This window comes from Trachypithecus francoisi, unplaced genomic scaffold (genome assembly GCF_009764315.1).
Source record: "Trachypithecus francoisi isolate TF-2019V2 unplaced genomic scaffold, Tfra_2.0 Lachesis_group6, whole genome shotgun sequence".
NCBI lineage: Eukaryota > Metazoa > Chordata > Mammalia > Primates > Cercopithecidae > Trachypithecus > Trachypithecus francoisi.
Genome location: NW_022681471.1, coordinates 65,235,090 through 65,253,978, shown reverse-complemented (window position 1 = coordinate 65,253,978; position 18,889 = coordinate 65,235,090).

Sequence of the window (18,889 nt, the reverse complement as noted above, 5' to 3'; positions counted from 1 at the left end):
AGTTACAGTGTTATAATGTTCTGTGTTTTTCTGTGTACTTACTATTACCAGTGAGTTTTGTACCTTCAGATGATTACTTATGTCTCATTAATGTCCTTTTTCTTCTGACTGAACTACTCCCTTTAGCATTTCTTATAGGACAGGTCTGATATTAATGAAATCCCTCAGCTTTTGTTTTTCTGGGAAAGTCTATTTCTCATTCATGCTTGAAGGATATTTTCACCAAATATACTATTCTAGGGTAAACATTTTTTTTCCTTCAGCACTTTAAATATGTCATGCCACTCTCTCTTGGCCTTAAGGTTTCCACTGACAAGTCTGCTGCCAGATGTATTGAAGGTCCATTTAATTTTAATTGTTTCTTGTTTTCTTGCTGCTTTAAAAATTTTTTTTCTTTACCCTTCATCTTTGGGAGTTTGATTAGTAAATGCTTTGAGGAAGTTTTCTTTGAGTTAAATCTGCTTGGTATTCTACAACCTTCTTGTTTTTGGATATTGATATCTTTCTTTAGGTTTGTGAAGTTCTCTGTTATTATCCCTTTGAATAAACTTTCTACCCTTATCCTTTCTCTACCTCTGCTTTAAGGCCAATAACTCTTAGATTTGCCCTTTTGAGGCTATTTTCTATACCCTATAGGCATGCTTTAAGGTTTTTTATTAGTTTTTCTTTTGTCTCCTGACTGTGTATTTTCAAATAGCCTATCTTCAAGCTCACTAATTCTTTCTTCTGTTTGATCAGTTCTGCTATTAATGGATTCTGATGCATTCTTCAGTATGCCAATTGCATTTTTCAACTCCAGAAATTCTGCTTGATTCTTTTTAATTATTTTAATGTCTTTGTTAATATCTCTGATACAATTCTGCATTCCTTCTCTGTGTTATCTTGAATTTTTTTGAGTTTCCTCAACACAGATATTTTGAATTCTCTGTCTGAAAGGTAGCATATCTGTTCCTCCAGGATTGGTTCTTGGTGCCTTGTTTAGTTCATTTGGTGAGGCTGTGCTTTCCTGGATGTTGTTGGTGCTAGCAGATATTCTTTGGTGTCTGGGCATTAAGGAGTTAGGTATTTATTGTAGTCTTCACTGTCTGGGGTTATTTGTAACTGTCCTTCTTGGGGAGGCTTTTCAGATATTTGAAAGAACTTTAGTGTTGTGATCTAAGTTATATCTACTTTAGGGAGCACTCCAAGCTCAGTAACGCTGTGGTTTCTTCAAACTCATAGAGGTACTGCCTTGATGGTCTAGGATAAGATCTGAGAGAATTCTCTGGATTGCCAGGCAGAGACCCTTGTTCTCTTCCCTTACTATCTCCCAAACATACTGAGTCTCTCTCTCTGTTCTGAGCCACCTAAAGCTGGGGATGGAGTGACACAAGCACTCCTGTGGCCATCACTACTTTGACTGCTTTGGGTCAGACCTGAGGCCAACACAGCACTGCATCTCCCCCAAGGTCTGCTGTGACCACTCCCTCGCTACTGCTTATATTCACTCGAGGCCCTGGGCCTCTACGATCAGCAGGTGGCAAAGCCAGTGAGGCCTGTATTCTTTCCTTCAGGGCCGCAAGGTTCCTCAGGTCCCAGGTGGGTCTGGAAGTGTTGTCTAGGGGCCAGGGACTACAGTCAAATATCTTAGATGTCTACCTGTAGTTTTACTGTATTGCAGCTGAGCTGGCACTCAAACCACAAGATGCAGTCCTTTCCACTCTTTCCTCTGCTTTGCAAAGGATGATGAGCCCCACCCAGTGGCCACTGCCACCCTAGGCCATGAGGACTACTGTCAGGCTGTAGCCGATGTTCCCTAAGCCCCAGGGTCTCTTTAAGTCAGCTTGTGGTGAATGCTGCCTGACTTGGGACTTACCCTTCAGGGCAGTGGTTTTCCCTCTGGGCCAGGGCATGTCCAGAAATGTCATCGAAGAGTTAAGTCCTGGAATCAGAGACCTCAAATGCCTGCTTGGTGCTCTACTACCCCCCTGTGGCTGTTCTGGTACCTAAGCCCCTTTACTTTTCTTTCTGCTTTTCTCAAGCAGAAGGAGTTTTTCCTGGTAGCCACCACAGCTAGTAATGTGCTGAGTCTCATGTGAATTCAGCAAATCTCAGAGGCTCACTGAAGGCCCTTGATGTAGTACCTGGGTATTGCTACTGTTTATTCAGGGCCGAAGGGCTCTTCAGTTAGCAAGTGATAAATGCTGCCAGAACTGGGTCCTTCCCTTTAAAGCAGTGGGTTCCCTTCTAGAAATGTCATCTGGGAGCTAGGATCTGGAACAGAGGCCTCACAACTCAGACCAGTGCCCTATCCTGCTGTGACTGAGCTGGTTTCCTAGATGTAAGACAAAGTCCTCCCTACTTTTCCTTCTCCTCTCCTTAAGTGGAATTAAGAGGTCTCTTTTGGAGTCTCAAGCTGTGCAGCCTGGGGTTAGGGGAGAGGTGATGCCAGCACTCCCTTGGCTGCCCCAGCTGGTGTCTCAGTATGACACATCGTGCCCCCTCAGTCCACTGCCTTTAAGCCTAGTTCAAGACTAGGGCTGCCTAAGAGTTGCAGTCCTTATGGCCTAGATTGTCTCTCAAGTTTACTTGGAGACACGGAGTGCTGTAGCCCTCGGTGGCAAGGTTTGAAAGCACTCAAGAAGCATCCCTGGGATTGGCGATTCCCTCCTGGCTAGGGTTGGTTTAAATGCTCACTCTGTGGGTGGGTGTTATCTAAGCTTGATTCAGGTTTCCTTTCTACTCTAACAGGATGGCACTGAGTCCAGTGCCTCACAATTGCTGTGCTCTGCCTCCCCCACACCCCAGAGATGCTCTCCACACCATGCTTTTGCTACCAGGGTTGGGGAGGGGTGGCGTTATAGATCCAGAACTGTTTTTCCTATCTCTTCAGTGCGTCTTTCAGTAATACGAAGTTAAAACAAGGTACTAGGAGTGTTTATCTAATTTTCGGTTCTTATGAAGGTGTTATTTTCTGTGTAGATAGTTGTTAATTTTGTGTTTTTGCAGAGTGGGGGGATGGCCTGTAGAGCTTTCTATTCCCCCATCTTGCTCTGCCTCGACTTATCAAGAAAAGGAATTTATATTTTACAGTCATGGAGGCAAAGAAGTCCAAGAGTGAGAAGCTACATCTGGTGAGGGCCTTCTTGCAGGTAGGAACTCCCTGAAGAGTTCCAAGATGGCACAGGGCAGCACATGGCAAGGGGGCTTACTGTGATAGCATGCTAGCTCAGGTCTCTCTTCTTTCTCTTACAAAGCCACCAGTTCCCTTCCATGATACCTCATTACCCATTAATTTATTAATTCATGAATGGATTAATCCATTCTCGAGGATAGAGCCTACATGATCCAATCACCTCTTAAAGGCCTCACTTCTTAATACTGCCACATTGGGGATTAAGTTTCAACATGAGTTTTGGAAGGGACGTTCAGACCATAGCAGTATGCATCTCTAAAATATAAGGACATTCCTCACATAATCACAATACCATTATCATACCTAAATTAACAGCAATCCCTTAATATCATCTAAAACCTAGCCATATGCATACTTCCCCAATAGCCTCTAAATGTCTTTAATGCACTCAGCATGAAAACATGTACTAGAACACAAAATATTAGAGTGTGTTGCAGGTAGAAAGGATAAGCATTATTTCTTGAAAATGTGTCTGTGTGTGTGTGTGTGTGTCTGTGTGTATACTGGGTTGCAAAACTAAAATGTTTTCTGTTTGTTTTTTGCTGTGGGACATTGTAAAACAAAGTTGAAAAACTTTTATGTAGATGGTGAAAGTGTCTACAAAGTCAAAAAGAAAAGCAAGATGTTCAACAACACTGCTTCTCATCAGCATTTTCCTGGAGGTTCCAGTCAATGTGAAAGACAAAGAAAAATGTATAAATATTGTAAAGGAAGAGACAAAACCGTCACTGTTTGCAAACAATATAATTTTCTTCTAGAAAATCTGAGAGGATATATATAGCCAAAAAGCTTTGTCTTATTGCTTTTGAAAGTAATGTTGGCCGGGTATGGTGACTCACACCTGTAATTGCAGTACTTTGCGAGGCAGAGGCGGGTGGATCACCTGAGGTCACGAGTTTGAGACCAGTCTGGCCAACATGGTGAAACTCTTGTCTCTATTAAAAATACAAATATTAGCCGGACATGATGGTGCATGCCAGTAATGTCAGCTACTTGGGAGGCGGAGGCAGGAGAATCACTTGAATCCAGGAGGTAAAGGTTGGAGTGAGCCAAGATCATGTCACTGCACTGCACTCCAGCCTGGGCGACAGAGCAAAACTCTGTCTCAAAAAAAAAAAAAAGAAAAAGAAAAAGAAAGAAAGAAAGAAAGAAAAAGAAATACTGTCAAAAATTTAATTCACATTTGTTCAGTCATTCACATCCGTATCCAAATTTTCTTCCATATGTAGTTCACAGTTATCTCTAGATTGGTGAGTGGGACAGGATTGTTTGGTTTTCATCAAACTTACAGGAAAATGAGACAGTATTGGCTGGGTGTGGTGGCTCATGCCTGTAATCCCAGCACTTTGGGAAGCCGAAGAGAGAGAGTTGCTTGCAGCCAGGAGTTCAAGATCAGCCTGGGCAACAGTGCGAGACTCCGTCTTTATAAAATTAAAAAATTAGCTGACTATGGTGGTTGTGTGCCTATAGCCCTTGCTACTCGGGACGCTGAGGCAGGAAAATGGCTTGAGCCTGGAGGATGGCTTGAGTCCAGGGGTTCAAGGATGTTGTGAACTATCATGATGCCACTGTACTCCAGAATGGGCAACATGGCGAGACCTCGTCTCTCCAAACAAAAGAAAAAAACAAAAACAAAAACAAAAACAAAGGAAAAAAAGAAAATGAGATAGCATCTATTTAGATATAATGCCCTAGCATTGTTTATGTTTTGTTGTGTGTTCTTTCTGTTTTCCTGCTATACTTCTGTCCATCCTTTATTTTATTTTAGAGACAAAGTCTCACTCTTTTGTCCATGCTGGAGTACAGTAGTGTGATCATAGCTCACTGCAGCCTCAAACTCCTGGGCTCAAGCAATCCTTCTGCTTCAGATTCCTGAGTCGCTGGACTACAGGAGTGCACCACCACACTAGGCCTCCATCTTTTATTTTTAACCTTTCGATTGATGTATACATACATAAAAGCAAACATATTGTAAGATGATGAAATTCCAGAAACTGAAAACACCCATGTAATGGGCAGCCAATCAGCAAACAGAACATTGTTAGCACCCAGAAGCCTCCTTGTGTCCCTTTCAGTCATTACTTGCCCCTCAACTCCCCAAATAATTAAAACAAATTTAACAGATTTAAAGAGATGGCAACAAGAGGAATTATTATAAACAGAATCATACTGTAAGCACACTTGCTACAACGCAAAAAATCTTTTGTAATTCGAGTAAACACTTACCTGTTATCATCTGAGCTTTGATATATATTTGGTTTTGTTAAAGCAGAGCACATTTTAAAATATATTCCACAGCCAAACTGATATTCGTTTTGAATTATTTGATAGCTTGAATTATCTGACATTGCTCACCTCCATTGTAAAAGTACTTAAATTACATATATTTAATTATTGTCCTTTATGTTTAATGATAATATGGCTAATAGTGAGAGAAATGTGATGTGGTGGATGGTTCAGTGTATGACCACTAATTATTTTAGTAGTATGCATATGTGAACATTATCCTTCAGTTTGTAACCACAATAGTAGATTCTACTGGAATTTGTTGAGTATGTCTTATAACCAAAAGAGGGTCTGGCTGCTTGATGGTTGCAGTAAGAAGTTAAAATAACAAGAGCTGGGTATGATAAAAAGAGAGTGAATTTTATTATCCATTGCCAGCAAGGGGGAAAGGGGCTGGAATCCTTTCCAAAAATTGCCAATTTCCAATTTCTGGAGAGATGGCAAGGGTTTAAGAAGAGGGGCTTGGAATGCAAGACAGGAAGGGGGCTAGGAGGTGCCAGATGGTGTGACTTGCTCTGAAGGCTTATCTTGAATTATTGTTCCATCTGGTGAAGTAGCTGGCACCATTGTGGACCTGACAGGTTACAAATCAATTACATTCAATCTTGCAGTCAATCTCTAGCCCAGAGGGAACTCCGGTCTTGAAGTAATCTCCTGCTGGGGAGAGAATACTGGAGGTGCCTGTTTCCTGTCAGGATTTGGTCCTTGAAGCTTGTAAGGAAATATATGACCAGATAAGTGAGCCAGTGTGAACTTAACAAGCATCCAGGTAAATAAATATGCATAAGGCATGGGAGCATAACGTGGGAAAGGGGAGGAAGTGGAGTTTTAAAGCACATCCCCAGGCTGTATTTTAAGAAAAAAGAAAATACTTCTGTAGTTTGTCTCAAAGCTATGTCTTGAGACGGGGGAAAGAAGAAAAGAAAAAAAAATTAAAACATAGTTGAAGCTAAGCTGCTCTATTACTCACTGATATAATTTTTGCAAAGGCAGTTTCAATTCCTTCATCTTATGATTAGGCCAGTGTCTGTGCAAAGTTGCCTTACTTTAAACTGTTCTTAAAATGTTTATTTTGCCCTCTCTGTTTTCGTGTGTGTTAATTCCAGTCTTCGATCATGAGCTATTTGGCTACCCCACTCTCATTGGGGAATTACACATGTCCCAGGGTTGATCCCTTCAAAACTACTGACTGAAAAAATAAATTATTTGAAGTGAGAAAATAACTGTATGGCCAGTAGACCAGAGAAGTTGCAGTTTGCGAGGCTTACTGTGCATTAGATTCACCTGGGGTACTTGAGAAGTTTTATAACTTTCCCTTTAAGTGCATTACATTGTTGTTCCATTTGGAATTTCACAGGACATATGATTTAACAAACCTAGGTGGGGCCGGGCGCAGTGGCTCACACCTGTAATCCCGGCACTTTGGGAGGCCGAGGCAGGCAGATCATGAGCTCAGGAGTCCGAGACCAGCTTGGCCAACATGGTGAAACCCCGTCTCTACCAAAAATACAAAAATTAGCTGGGCATGGAGGTGGGTGCCTGTAATCCCAGCTCCTTGGGAAGGCTGAAGCAGGAGAATCATTTGAACCCGGGAGGTGGAGGTTGCAGTGAGCCAAGATCGCGCCATTGCACTCCAGCCTGGGCAACAAGAGCAAAACACTGTCTCAAAACAAAAACAAACAGAACAGATGAATAAACAAACAAAACACTAAACCTAGGTGGGGCTTGGACATCTGTGTGGCAAACTACATGGAACTAGGCAGTTTTTGTAATGGTTCCTCCATGACCAGGTCTGTACCTTGTCATTTCCCAGACTCTCATGTTTCATCCCCTTCCCCAAAACCCCCATTATTGTTACTCTCCCAAGCCTGCCCTCTTCTGATACTATTCATTGCACTATTCCTTTTAGCCTTTATTTCAGCATGAAAATCTATAACTTATTGTTCACATTTCAGAACTCTAGTTAACTGGCCAGTGCATAATAAGGTGTTACTGGGTGGAATTGCTAATATGATAACTCCCCAACTCACTATTTAGCCTGAGAATTCCAACCTGTTACTCAATCATTGCCTTAAAGGGTAACATTTGTATCCTTGGTAGTTCAAGGCAGAAAATCTGAGCAAGGGAGCTACTTAGCCTATTGGAAGCCATTTGAAGATCATCATCAATTCTCCCTACACATCTAGCTGTCTTTGCATATATCCCAGAGGCTAAGTGATTCAACAAAAGCTCATTGCGTTTCGTGATCTCATTGTTAATGGTCTCTGCCATTTTACTATGTGGTCTAAAGTGACTGCACGTGAAACCATACTTGATGACAAGAAAAGGGACAGAAAAGGGACAGAAAGAAGTCTCATCTACCACCATAGAGAATGCTAAACCCATCAATTCTGTGTGAATTTCTACTGTCGTTTCATGGTATCTGGATTCTCTAGCCAGTTTACAGCCCAACGACTTGCCAGTTTTCTTGATTTCCTTTTCCGTAGGTTCACTGGGGCACACGGGTATTCAGTGAGTTGTTTAAGTAGCAGCGACTACTGACAGCTTTAGCTTCAGAAAACCTTGGGCTTTCCTAATGTAGCTTATGGATGATCTTGTTTCTCTAACCCCGATTTTTTAAAAAGTTATTTATTTATTTTGAATAATACATTAACATGGATCAAAAATTAAAGTAATAAGATTTACATTTACAACCCCCATACCTACTCCTGTCCCAATCTAACTTACACTTTCTACTCCAATAAATAACAACATTATTCGTTTCTTATATATCCTTTCAGTGTTCCTTCTTCTTCTTCTTCCTTCCTCTTCCTCCTCCTCCTCCTCCTTCTCCTCCTTCTTCTTTCTTCTTCTTCTTCTTTTCTTTTTTGTAGAGACAGGGGTCTTGGTAGTGGCCCAGGATGGTCTCTAACTCCTTGCCTCCAGCGATTATCCGGCTTTGGCCTCCCAAAGGGTAGGATATAGTCGTGAGCCACCGTGTCCTGCGGTGTATTTTTAGGCAACCACAAGCCATATATATATATATATATGTATTTTTTTTTAATAGAGACAGGAGACAGGGTTTCTCTCTGCCACCCAGAGTGTAGTGGTGCCATCATAGCTTACTGCAGCTTTGATTTGGAATCAACTCTCATTCTTAAGCTTCATATAGTACAGTATTCAATTGTATTGATGTACCATGGTTATTTAACTAGTCCTTTATTGACAGACACTTGGGATTTTCCTGTCTCTTGCTATGACAAACAACGAGAAAATGTACATACATAAAATACATAAAGTCCAGATCTATCCTTACACTAGATTCACAGAAATGAAACTGCTGGCTCAAAGGGTAAATATTAGATCTTTGTGTCACTTAAGAGTTTACCAGCCATATGTGTGAAGAAGAGATCAAATTTTTTTTTTTTTTTTTGAGACGGAGTCTCGCTCTGTCACCCAGGCTGGAGTGCAGTGGCACGATCTCGGCTCACTGCAAGCTCCGCCTCCTGGGTTCACACCATTCTCCTGCCTCTGCCTCCCGAGTAGCTGGGACTACAGGCACCTGACACCACGCCCGGCTAATTTTTTGTATTTTTGTGGAGACGGGGCTTCACCATGTTAGCCAAGATGGTCTCGATCTCCTGACCTCGTGATCCGCCTGCCTTAGCCTCCCAAAGTGCTAGGATTACAGACATGAGCCACTGCGCCCGGCAAAACTTTACCTTTTCTATATAGCTATGCTGTTGTCTCAAGACTATTGATTTAAAATAAAAGTCCATTATTACCCCACTGATTTGACTCGGTACTAATTTTCTATATTCATTTGGTTCTATTTATAGACTTTCTATTCTGTCCCATTGGTCTTTCTACTCATGTTCCAGTGATTCAATGTGTGCGTTTTTCATTTTGCAAGGTTAGCTCACCATAGTTTTATTAGGGAGGGGACTGGTACTGTAACAAAGATTGTACACAAGTAGTTTAAACAAGATAGAAGTTGATTTCTCTGTCATGTTAACAGTATAGAGGTGAGTGGTCCAGGGCTGGTGAGAAAGCACTATCATCACTGAAGCCAAGGTAGCTGCCCCAGCTTCTGCCATCTCCTAGTCAGCAGAAGGCAGAAAAGGGCCAAAAGACAGCATGAACTTTCCTTTTTAGGGTCACTATGTGGAAACGGGGCTTACATCAGTTGTCCAGAACTTGGTCATATGGCCACTCCAAGCCACAAGGAAGATGGAGAAATGTAGCTCTTGCTGGATAGCCATGTGTTTGATTAAAATTTAGGAGTTCTATTAGTAAAGATAGGGAAAATGGTCTCTGTCACAATGGTGACCTGATGGTAAGGACCCCAATGTAGAAGTATTGGGGCATTGTAACGTAAATAATGGCATTAACTTTCCTCCGGAATTCACAATAGAGGATTGGTACAGAGGAGTCTAGGATTCATATAGGCTCTACCTCTACCTTCACATTTTTGGGATTCTCTTTGCTTAGAATTGTATTTCTATTTGTTAGAGCTCTTGCACACTCTTTCTCTTTTTCTGCATATGTTGCTGTATGTGTACATTTTTTTGTTGTTGTTCTTTCTCACTGCTTACTCACATGTCCCCAGAGTTATCAATCTATTTCTGAGGCAACCCTTGGGGCTTGTTAATGAATTAATTGGCAAAAAGAAGCCTCTCAGGGAACAAAAGCCCGAGCCTGTTTATACCTCTGAACTTCCTATCTCCCTTCCTTTGCTATCTCCCTTGAATGTGATAAAGAATAGACAATTTAAGTGGCTCAAGTAAGTGGCTCTTTTATATTTACAGAAGGCTGCACTTGTATATAAAAGGGGATCTGGGTAATAGATAACTAACGGATAGGAAAAAGCCACAAAGGAAAGATTCTATAGCCTTAGAGAGACCATATGATTTACCACCTAAACTGGGATAAAGAGTTTAGGTAGGCTGGGCGTGGTGGCTCACGCCTGTAGTCCTAGCTACTTGGGAGACTGAGGCAGGAGGATCCCTTGAACCCCGGAGGTTGAGCCTGATTGCAGTGAGCTGATTGCTGGACTGCACTCCAGCCTGGGAGACTGCAGGGGCCATTGAAAACAATATGCTAAGAATAGATAGGGCTCAAGGACAGTATCTCCAGTTGAACTTTTAATGAACTCCAGTAGACGCCAAGAAGGCAGACAAATAAGGAAGAGCCTAGAGACAAGGAACTAAGCAGAAGGTTACATCTGGGTAGAGAAAGTTTGTTTTGCATTGTGTTACTTCTGCTGACGTGAGGTTTATGGAGTATAAATAAAGTGAGGCGGAGGCTCTGCGCGCGGCCGCCATGTTCTCTTTGCTCTTGTGTCTGTTCATTCTTCACCACCCCAGCGCGGTCCTCAATAGGAGCAGAGCGAGGTATGTCTTTAAAACTAGCAAACAACACCCCCCCCCCACCAAAAAATAACCACACACAGATTTTTTTTGGGGCATACACGTATTTTGATCAGTTGCTTAGCTATATCTGTCTCTAATACCATGTTACTGGTAATTTTTTGAAAAATGTATTTTTTTCAATATGGTCTTATTGTTTTAAGTTTTTTCATAAAATTGCCTGCAATCTGTCTCACAGTTGCATTTTATGGTTAACAAATTTAACATCACAGTATTTTCTTCTTTTTTTGTTATTATACTTTAAGTTCTAGGGTACATGTGCATAACGTGCGTTTGTTACATATGTATACTTATGCCATGTTGGTGTGCTTACCCATCAATCGTCAGCACATCAATTCATCATTATATCATGTATAACTCCCAATGCAATCCCTCCCTCTCCCCCCTCCCCATGATAGGCCCCAGTGTGTGATGTTCCCTTCCCGAGTCCAAGTGATCTCATTGTTCAGTTCCCACCTATGAGTGAGAACATGCGGTGTTTGGTTTTCTCTTCTTGTGATAGTTTGCTAAGAATGATGGTTTCCAGCTGCATCCATGTCCCTACAAAGGACGCAAACTCATCCTTTTTGATGGCTGCATAGTATTCCATGGTGTATATGTGCCACATTTTCTTAATCCAGTCTGTCACAGATGGACATTTGGGTTGATTCCAAGTCTTTGCTATTGTGAATAGTGCCGCAATAAACATACGTGTGCATGTGTCTTTGTAGTAGAGTAATTTATAATCCTTTGGGTATATACCCAGTAGTGGGATGGCTGGGTCATATGGTACATCTAGTTCTAGATCCTTGAGGAATGCCATACTGTTTTCCATAATGGTTGAACTAGTTTACAATCCCACCAACAGTGTAAAAGTGTTCCTATTTCTCCACATCCTCTCCAACACCTGTTGTTTCCTGACTTCTTAATGATTGCCATTCTAACTGGTGTGAGATGGTATCTCATTGTGGTTTTGATTTGCATTTCTCTGATGGCGAGTGATGATGAGCATTTTTCATGTCTGTTGGCTGTATGAAGTCTTCTTTTGAGAAATGTCTGTTCATATCCTTTCCCCACTTTTGATGGGGTGTTTGTTTTTTTTTCTTGTATATTTGTTTGAGTTCTTTGTAGATTCTGGATATTAGCCCTTTGTCAGATGAGTAGGTTGCAAAAATTTTCTCCCATTCTGTAGGTTGCCTGTTCACTCTGATGGTAGTTTCTTTTGCTGTGCAAAAGCTCTTTAGTTTAATTAGATCCCATTGTCAATTTTGCTTTTGCTGCCATTGCTTTTGGTGTTTTAGACATGAAGTCCTTGCCCATGCCTATGTCCTGAATGGTACTACCTAGATTTTCTTCTAGGGTTTTTATGGTATTAGGTCTAACATTTAAGTCTCTAATCCATCTTGAATAATTTTCGTATAAGGGGTAAGGAAAGGATCCAGTTTCAGCTTTCTACTTATGGCTAGCCAATTTTCCCAGCACCATTTATTAAATAGGGAATCCTTTCCCCATTTCTTGTTTCTCTCAGGTTTGTCAAAGATCAGATGGCTGTAGATGTGTGGTATTTCTGAGGCTCTGTTCTGTTCCATTGGTCTATATCTCTGTTTTGGTACCAGTACCATGCTGTTTTGGTTACTGTAGCCTTGTAGTATAGTTTGAAGTCAGGTAGCGTGACGCCTCCAGCTTTGTCCTTTTGACTTAGGATTGTCTTGGCAATGCGGGCTTTTTTTGGTTCCATATGAACTTTAAAGCAGTTTTTTCCAATTCTGTGAAGAAAGTCATTGGTAGCTTGATGGGGATGGCATTGAATCTATAAATAACTTGGGCAGTATGGCCATTTTCACGATATTGATTTTCCTATCCATGAGCATGGTATGTTCTTCCATTTGTTTGTGTCCTCTTTGATTTCACTGAGCAGTGGTTTGTAGTTCTCCTTGAAGAGGTCCTTACATCCCTTGTAAGCTGGATTCCTAGGTATTTTATTCTCTTTGAAGCAATTGTGAATGGAAGTTCATTCCGATTTGGCTCTCTGCTTGTCTGTACTGGTGTATAAGAATGCTTGTGATTTTTGCACATAATTTTGTATCCTGAGACTTTGCTGAAGTTGCTTATCAGCTTAAGGAGATTTTGGGCTGAGACGATGGGGTTTTCTAAATATACAATCATGTCATCTGCAAACAGGGACAATTTGACTTCTTCTTTTCCTAACTGGATACCCTGATTTCTTTCTCTTGCCTGATTGCCCTAGCCAGAACTTCCAACACTATGTTGAATAGGAGTGGTGAGAGAGGGCATCCCTGTCTTGTGCCAGTTTTCAAAGGGAATTTTCCAGTTTTGCCCATTCAGTATGATATTAGCTGTGGGTTTGTCATAAATAGCTCTTATTTTATTTGAGGTACGTTCCATCAATACCGAATTTATTGAGCGTTTTTAGCATGAAGGGCTGTTGAATTTTGTCAAAAGCCTTTTCTGCATCTATTGAGATAATCATGTGGTTCTTGTCTTTGGTTCTGTTTATATGCTGGATTACGTTTATTGATTTGCGAATGTTGAACCAGCCTTGCATCCCAGGGATGAAGCCCACTGATCATGGTGGATAAGCTTTTGATGTGCTGCTGAATCCGGTTTGCCAGTATTTTATGAGAATTTTTGCATCGATGTTCATCAGGGATATTGGTCTAAAATCTCTTTTTTTGTGTGTCTCTGCCAGGCTTTGGTATCAGGATGATGTTGGCCTCATAAAAGAGTTAGGGAGGATTCCCTCTTTTTCTATTGATTGGAATAGTTTCAGAAGGAATGGTACCAGCTCCTCCTTGTACCTCTGGTAGAATTCAGCTGTGAATCCATCTGGTCCTGGACTTTTTTGGTGGGTAGGCTACTAATGTTGCCTCAATTTCGAGCCTGCTATTGGTCTATTCAGGGATTCAACTTCTTCCTGGTTTAGTCTTGGGAGAGTGTAAGTGTCAGGGAAATTATCCATTTCTTCTAGATTTTCTAGTGATTGTGTAGAGGTGTTATAGTATTCTCTGATGGTTGTTTGTATTTCTGTGGGGTCAGTGGTGATATCCCCTTTATTTTTTATTGCGTCTATTGATTCCTCTCTCTTTTCTTCTTTATTAGTCTTGCTAGCGGTCTGTCAATTTTGTGATCTTTTCAAAAAACCAACTCCGGATTCATGATTTTTGGAGGGTTTTTTGTGTCTCTATCTCCTTCAGTTCTGCTCTGATCTTAGTTATTTCTTGCCTTCTGCTAGCTTTTGAATGTGTTTGCTCTTGCCTCTCTAGTTCTTTTAATTGTGATGTTAGAGTGTCAATTTTAGATCTTTCCTGCTTTCTCTTAGGGCATTTAGTGCTATAAATTCCCTCTACACACTGCTTAAATGTGTCCCAGAGATTCTGGTATGTTGTATCTTTGTTCTCATTGGTTGAAAGAACATCTTATTTCTGCTTTCATTTCGTTATGTAGCCAGTAGTCATTCAGGAGCAGGTTGTTCAGTTTCCATGTAGTTGAGCGGTTGGATTGAGTTCTTAGTCCTGAGTTCTAGTTTGATTGCACTGTGGTCTGAGAGACAGTTTGTTATAATTTCTGTCTTTGCCATTGCTGAGGAGTGCTTTACTTCCGATTATGTGGTCAATTTTGGAAAAAGTGCGATGTGGTGCTGAGAAGAATGTATATTCTGTGATTTGGTGGGAGAGTTCTTTTTTTTTCTGAGGCGGAGTCTCGCTCTGTCACCAGACTGGAGTGCAGTGGCGCAATCTCGGCTCACTGCAGCTCCGCCTCCCGGGTTTACACCATTCTCCTGCCTCAGCTCCTAGCTGGGACTACAGGCGCCTGCCACCTCGCGGTAGTTTTTTGGTATTTTTAAGAGAGGGGTTTCACCATGTTAGCCAGGATGGTCTCGATCTCCTGACCCGTGATCGCCCGTCTCGGCCTCCCAAAGTCTGGATACAGGCTGAGCCACCGCGCCCGGCCAGGAGAGTTCTATAGATGTTATTAGGTCCGCTTGGTGCAGAGATGAGTTCATTCCTGGATATCCTTGTTAACTTCCTGTCTCGTTGATCTGTCTAATGTTGACAGTGGAGTGTTGAAGTCTCCCATTATTATTGTATGGGAGTCTAAGTCTCTTTGTAAGTCTCTAAGGACTTGCTTTATGAATCTGGGTGCTCCTGTATTGGGGCATATATATTTAGGAGAGTTAGCTCTTCCTGTTGAATTGATCCCTTTACCATTATGTAATGGCCTTATTTGTCTCTTTTGATCTTTGATGGTTTAAAGTCTGTTTTATCAGAGACTAGGATTGCAACTCCTGCTTTTTTTGTTCTCCATTTGCTTGGTAGATCTTCCTCCATCCCTATTTTGAGCCTATGTATGTCTCTGCATGTGAGATGGGTCTCCTGAATACAGCAGATGATGGGTCTTGACTCTTATCCAGTTTGCCAGTCTGTGTCTTTTAATTGGAGCATTTAGTCCATTTACATTTAAGGTTAATATTGTTATGTGTGAACTTGATCCTGTCATTATGATATTAACTGGTTATTTTGCTCGTTAGTTGATGCAGTTTCTTCCTAGCCTCAATGGTCTTTACATTTGGCATGTTTTGCAATGGCTGGTACCGGTTGTTCCTTTCCATGTTTAGGGCTTCCTTCAGGGTCTTTGTAAGGCAGGCCTGGTGGTGACAAAATCTCTAAGCATTTGCTTATCTGTAAAGGATTTATTTCTCCTTCACTGATGAAACTTAGTTGGCTGGATATGAAATTCTGGGTTGAAAATTCTTTTCTTTAAGAACATTGAATATTGGCCCCCACTCTCTTCTGGCTTGTAGAGTTTCTGCCGAGAGATCTGCTGTTAGTCTGATGGGCTTCCCTTTGTGGGTAACCCGATCTTTCTCTCTGGCTGCCCTTAAGATTTTTTCCTTCATTTCAACTTTGGTGAATCTGGCAATTATGTGTCTTGGAGTTGCTCTTCTGGAGGAGTATCTTTGTGGCGTTCTCTGTATTTCCTGAATTTGAATGTTGGCCTGCCTACTAGGTTGGGGAAGTTCTCCTGGATGATATCCTGAAGAATGTTTTCCAACTTGGTTCCATTTTCCCCTCACTTTCAGGCACCCCATTCAGACGTAGATTTGGTCTTTTTACATAATCCCATACTTCTTGCAGGCTTTGTTCATTTCGTTTCTTCTTTTTTCTTTTGGTTTCTCTTCTCGCTTCATTTCATTCATTGATCCTCAATCGCTGATACTCTTTTTCCAGTTGATCGAGTCATTTACTGAAGCTTGTGCATTTGTCACGTATTTTCGTGTCATGGTTTTCATCTCTGTCATTTCGTTTATGATCTTCTCTGCATTAATTAGTCTAGCTGTCAATTCTTCCACTCTTTTTTCAAGATTTTAGTTTCTTTGCGCTGGGTACGTAATTCCTCCTTTAGCTCTGAGAAGTTTGATGGACTGAAGCCTTCTTCTCTCATCTCGTCAAAGTCATTCTCTGACCAGCTTTGATCCGTTGCTGGCGATGGGCTGCGCTCCTTTGCAGGGGGAGATGCGCTCTTATTTTTTGAATTTCCAGCTTTTCTGCCCTGCTTCTTCCCATGTTTGTGGTTTTATCTGTCTCTGGTCTTTGATGATGGTGACGTACTGATGGGGTTTGGTATAGGTGTTTTCTGTTTGATAGTTTCCTTCTGACAGTCAGAAGGACTGTCTGTTGTTCCGTTGGAGATTGCTTGAGGTCCACTCCAGACCCTGTTTGCCTGTGTATCAGCAGCAGAGGTTGCCGACGATAGAATATTGCTGAACAGCGAGTGTACCTGTCTGATTGTTCCTTTGGAAGCTTCCTCTCAGGGGTGACTCCACCTGTGAGATGTGGGGTGTCAGACTGCCCCTAGTGGTGGATGTTCCCAGCTAATTACTCAGGGGTCAGGGACCACCTGAGCAGGCAGTCTGTCCGTTCTCAGACCTCAACCTCCGCGTTGGGAGATGCACGGCTCTCCCCAGAGCTGTCAGACAGAGTCGTTCGCGTCTGCACCGGCCCCCGCTGCTTCCCCTATTGGTCTTCAGCTGTGTGCTGTCCCCAGAGGTGGAGTCTACTGAGACAGGCAGGCTTCCTTGAGCTGCTGTGAGCTCCACCCAGTTTGAGTTTCCCAGCGGCTTTGTTTCCCTATTTAAGCCTCAGCAATAGCGGGCGCCCCTCCCCCAGCCTCGCTTCTGCCTTGGGGATAGATCGCCACAGACTGCTGTGTTAGCAGTGAGGGAGGCTCCGTGGGCGTGGGACCCTCCCGGCCAGGTGTGGGATATAGTCTCCTGGTGTGCCTGTTTGCTTAAAGCGCAGTATTGGGGTGGGAGTTACCCGATTTTCCAGGTGTTGTGTGTCTCAGTTCCCTGGCTAGGAAAACGGATTCCCTTCCCCCTTGCACTTCCAGGTGAGGCGATGCCTCGCCCTGCTTCAGCTCTCGCTGGTCAGGCTGCAGCAGCTGACCAGCACCGATTGTCTGGCACTCCCTAGTGAGATGACCCCAGTACCTCAGTTGAAAATGCAGAAATCACCGGTCTTCTGTGTCGCTCGCGCTGGGAGTTGGAGACTGGAGCTCTTCCTATTCGGCCATCTTGCTCCGTCCCCTTACAGGTATTTTCAATTGATTTTTCTCTATAGATCATGTCTACCTAAAAGGAAGAAGTGTAGGCAAAATATGGAGAGGTCATTTCGGCCATGGTTGAGAACTGCAGCCTGGGACACACTTCCAGGTTGCCTTGAACAGTACTCTGGAGAACAATGCGGAGGTTCAAATTTTTTAAGAAAAAAGGATGAATCGGAGAGGGGGTAATTGCAAAGTTGTTTTGTCAAGAATTCTCATTGGTTTAAGAAATAACATTGGGCTGGATGTGGTGGCTCACACCTGTAATCCCAGCACTTTGGGAGGCCGAGTCAGGTGGATCACTTGAGGTCAGGAGTTCGAGACCAGCCTGGCCAACATGGTGAAACTCCGTCTCTACTAAAAATACAAAATTAGCCAGGTGTGTTGGCATGCACCTGTAATCCCAGCTACTCAGGAGGCTGAGGTATGAGAACCGCTTGAATCCGGGAGGCAGAGGTTGCAGTGAGCCGATATTGTGTCCCTGCACTCCAGCCTGGGCAACAGAGTGAGACTCCGTCTCAAAAAAAAAAAAAAAAAAAGCCCACAAGGGAGTCTCTCTAGACCAAACTAGAAAGATGGACTCTCATATCCACATCATACCTAATCATGGAGTTACATCTCATCACTTTTGCCACATTCTATTGGTTAGAAGCCAGTCATAGGTCCAGCTCACATTCGAGGGGAGGAAATTATAGAAAGATGTGAACACTACAGGGCAGAGATCATGGGCACCATCTTAGAATTGTTCCCAGTGTTCCCCGAACTGGCTCCGAGATTGAGATTTGTGTGCACGTGGATTACTGGGGGTTGCTTCTGGGAACAACACCTGTAAAGGGGTAAGGAAATCAGACTTGGATAGAGAGGGAGAAGTTTCAATAGAGGCTTCAGCCAACCCCACAGACAGTTCTGAAGCAGAGCTGGTCCTTTAAGAGATGTCCCGAAATGAAGCAAAGAAGCCAGGCCTTTGGAACTGTATTGAGCAATCACTGATGGATGCCCCAGGGAAGTGGGTATAACCTTAGGCAAGGCAACTTCCTTCAACAGAGGGCAGTTTCTGGGGAGAGACTTAGCTGTGAGCTGTCAGTAACTAATACTCCCAGCAGCCAATAATGAGTGCCTCAGTTCTGAAGGGAATCTGAGTGACATATCATCATTACACTTGGTTAACTGGAATATCTCCTCAGTCAGTATACATATTTTCCCAGCACCGTGAATAAAAGTCAGTTGAATGAGAAATTGAAAGTACCTCTGATTGGTCCCCTCCTGCAACCAACCAGGCTGGTGGCAGGCCAAGTTTTCATTTGTATAGGAGTGTAACTGTGTAACTTCACTTCAGCTTATGATTGGTCGCTTTCTGCAACCAATCAGACTGATCATGGACCACTTCTTCATTTGCATGGGGTGTAATGGGAAACCT